Here is a 4,455-nt window from a genome sequence, read left to right as displayed (position 1 = left end):
CATTTGTGCCAACGAAAGTGAAGAGACGTGGACGCAGTTCTTGAACCACTTGAAGCAGCACGTTGTCAAACAGCGTTCAGGTATTTGTCTAATAATAAGTTCTGTACGTCACTTGCCTGAATGGCGTGAACCATATGCATACCACCGTTACTGTGTGAGGCACCTGAAGGCCAATTTCCAGAAGAAATTTCCTGACAAGGCGTTGCATGACTTAATGTGGATGGCTGCAACTGAGCACCAGCAGTGCAAATTCACGAGGCGCATGGAAGCGATCCGGCAGATAGAACCACGAGCCTATACTTGGTTGATGCAACATGACCTTCAAATGTGGACATTGCATGCTGATAGCGGCAGACGATGGGGAGCCCTGACTACAAACGTGTCAGAGTCATTCAACGGCTTGTTGAAGTCTGCCCGTGGACTGCCTGTCACTGCCATGGTCCGCATGACATTCAAACAGAGTGCAGAGAGGTTTGTTGAAAGGCATGAAGCTGCATCGGCATTGATGGACATGGGTGTTGAATTTATGCCAATACCCATGACAAGATTTGAAAGGTATAGGAGGCGAGCACAGTGGCATTCATTTCTTCAGTATAATCATGAACGGGGTGTTTTTGAAGTTAAGACCGCTATCAACGGACACCGTGGGAATAATCTACAGACGGTGAATGAAAATAGAAGGTTATGTTCATGTGGGAAATGGACCATCTACCACATGTCGTGCGCACATGCGTTGAAGTGATTTCAACAAGTTGGATATGGGGCAACAAACTATATTGATAGGCAATACAGTGTTGCAGCATACGTAGACACGTATAGTGGGAAGTTGCATCCATTAGGTGCTGAGCATTATTGGCCGCCGGAACCTTTTAAGTTGGTATGTAACAAGGACTATTTGCGCAAGCTGAAACTGCAAAAGAGAACACGTATACGGAACCAAATGGATGTTGGTGAGTCCGTTTATGCGCGTAAATGTGGCATATGCTCTCAAACTGGACATAACCGTCATAAATGTCCTTCAGGTGGTGGGCGTGCCGGTGGTAATCCTGGTGCAACTTCGTCCAATGTACCCAACTATCAAGGATATCCCTAGTCCTTTATTTTGGTATTATTTTTTGTAATACATGTCTGTATTTTTGTTTGTTTCAATATATATAAAATAAAATAAATTTCCACAATCCTATTGCATGTTATTTTTAACGTTATATTTTGATATGGTTGGAGCAATATTGAGGTATGAGTGTTACTAAACATGAGCAAGAATGTGGTATAAAAAAAAATCGTTATGAAAAAGCTGAAAAGTATGTGCAAACACTGCTTTGTTTCAGAAAAATTGAATTTGCAATTCGCAGTATTATACTGCGTTTTATTGAGTTGTCATTTCGTTCTGAAAAAGCTGAAAAGCATGTGAAAACCCTGTTTCGTGTAAGAGAAACATAAAATGTAATTCGCAGTATTATACTGCGTTTTTGTTTGCAATCTTGACTATAAATAACGATTGCATGGTACTTATATTCTTCGCTTAACAATAACCAAAATTTCTCTATAAAAAATGTCTGAACAAAACGTTTATGTCCCAAGGTGCTACTGCGGAGAAAATTGCACTTTGTTCAAATGGTATCCAGAAGGTGCACGCCGCTACTGGGCATGTAAGAACAAGCTCGAGGAGTTACCCGGCAAGCCTACATGTGAATTTGAGGTTTGGATGGACGAACCATGTAAGCAGAAGCGCTACAAAGAAAGAATTTATGAGCTTCATTGTTTATGTAATAACCAAGCGGTAAAGGAGCGCCGAACCAATGATGAACTTGAGGCGTTGAAGGCCAAACTCAACGAGGCAGAAGAAGAGAAAAAAAAGCTGGAAGAGCAACTCGAGTGGATGGAGCGAATTATAGAACGCAATCGTGATTAAATAGTGGCTTGTAAGTCATAAGCGTAGTAGTGTATTTTCAGGGTACCCCTGTCATGTGTTTGTAGCAGTTGTACTGTCATGTATCTTTAGATTTCTCGCTTTTGTGGTTGTGTTTCATGATCAAATTCTGTTTCAATAAAAATGTTGTTGTAATTGTGTTGTTGTCATTAAATACATAATGTTCAAACCCTGTTTCGTGCCAAACAAATTTAAAATGTTATGTCGAGAAATGCAAATCTAAAGCTGTCATGTCGAAATTTAAAATATTATGTCGAAAAATGCAAATGTAATGAGGAAAATGCAGTTTGTTTAGTTGTCATGTTGTGCTAAAAAACCTGAAAACCATGTGAAAACCCCATTTCATGTCAGAGAAATTTAATATGTAATTCGCAGTATTATACTACGTTTTGTGGAGTTGTCTAATATGTAATTCGCAGTATTATACTACGTTTTGCGGAGTTGTCATTTCGTTCTGAAAAAGCTGAAAACCATGTGAAAACCCTGTTTCATGTCAGAGAAATTTAATATGTAATTGGCAGTATTATACTACGTTTTGTGGAGTTGTCTAATATGTAATTTGCAGTATTATACTACGTTTTGCGGAGTTGTCATTTCGTTCTGAAAAAGCTGAAAAGCATGTGGAAACCCTGTTTTGTGTCAGAGAAATTTAATATGTAATTCGTAGTATAATACTACGTTTTGTGGAGTTGTCATGTCCTGCTGAAAAAGCTGAAAAACATGTGAAAATCCTGTTTCGTGTCAGAGAAATTCAATTTGTAATTCGTAGTACAAAACTACGATCAATCTGAAATCTTGCCTATAAATAACGAGCGCGTTCGAGTTATTTTATGCGCTTCAAAACAACCTATAATCGAGATTTTCCATAAAACCAAACTTCTCTTTAAGAAATGTCTCAACGACCCCTTCGTTGCCCAAAGTGCGACTGTGGAATCAAAAGCATGATGTACGATGAATGGGAAGAAGCTGGACGCCGCTACTGGGCGTGTATGAACAAGTTTTATAGGAAACCCGGCGTACCTATATGCAATTTTAAGGTATGGATTGATGAACCATGTCACCAGGAATACTACAAAGACCAGGTGTATCATCTTCAAGATATGTGTAATGGGCAGTGGGACAGAGAGCGCCAATCGAAGCAAGAAATTGAAGAGTTGAAGGCGAAGATCAAGGAGGTGGAAGAAGAGAAAAAGAAATTGGAAAGAAAGCTCGAGAGGATTAAGGAGAGAATACTAGGCGGTCGTAACTAAGCGATGACATTTACGTGTTGAGTGTTGTAGTGTATCTTCATGTTTCTTTTGTCAAGTGCTTTCATTAGTTGTACTGTTTGTTGTTGTGTTAGGTTTGTAAGGTTTGTGTTTGAGTTGTACTGTTTAAGTAAAATTCCTGTTCAAACGCAATTAAATAAAAATTATTTTTAAAAGATAGTTGTTACTATTATTTACATAAAGCACTATTTACAGAAAGTTAATACATAAGAAAATCAGTGTGTGCCGCAGCCTGTGTGCTTCAGTGATGCTGCTGGCCTAAGTCGCATGCCCTGTCGCCCGGGCACACTATCTGGATCATCATCATCAAGCCGCCTCTTTATGTGAGGATGTACAGCAGCATCAACACCACAACTGGCAGGGTCGGAAGAATAGGCCGTCGTGCCGTCAGCAACCTACAAAACAAGAAGTAATCTTAGCATGTGTAAATGTATTATTTTATGAAAATGTATTATTATCTTAACCTACAGAATGCACTATTATTTTAAGTAAGAATATTTTCTCACCATGGTCTCGTCGACCTCCTGGATATATGTATCGATGGTGTGCTCATCACCGCATGTAGTGTCCCTCAAACGATGGGGCTGGGNAGCCCTGACTCAAACGTGTCGAGTCGATTCAACGGCTTGTTGAAGTCTGCCCGTGGACTGCCTGTCACTGCCATGGTCCGCATGACATTCAAACTGAGTGCAGAGTAGGTTGTTGAAAGGCATGAAGCTGCATCGGCATTGATGGACAGGGGTGTTGAATTTATGTCAATACCCATGACAAGATTTTAAAGGTACAGGAGGCGAGCACAGTGGCATTCATTTCTTCAGTATGATCATGAGCGGGGTGTTTTTGAAGTTTAGACCGCTATCAACAGACACCGTGGGAATAATCTACAGACGGTGAACGAAAATAGAAGGTTATGTTCATGTGGGAAATGGACCATCTACCACATGCCGTGCGCACATGCGTTGAAGTGCTTTCAATAAGTTGGATATGGGGCAACAAACTATATTGATAGGCAATACAGTGTTGCAGCATACGTAGACACGTATAGTGGGAAGTTGCATCCATTAGGTGCTAAGCATTATTGGCCGCCGGAACCTTTTAAGTTGGTATGTAACAAGGACTATTTGCGCAAGCTGAAAGTGCAAAAGAGAACGCGTATACGGAACCAAATGGATGTTGGTGAGTCCGTTTATGCGCGTAAATGTGGTATATGCTCTCAAACTGGACATGACCGTCGTAAATGTCCTTCAGGTGGTGGGC

The sequence above is a fragment of the Nicotiana attenuata genome, unplaced genomic scaffold (genome assembly GCF_001879085.1).
Source record: "Nicotiana attenuata strain UT unplaced genomic scaffold, NIATTr2, whole genome shotgun sequence".
Lineage (NCBI taxonomy): Eukaryota > Viridiplantae > Streptophyta > Magnoliopsida > Solanales > Solanaceae > Nicotiana > Nicotiana attenuata.
Note: the sequence above shows the minus strand (reverse complement) of the source record.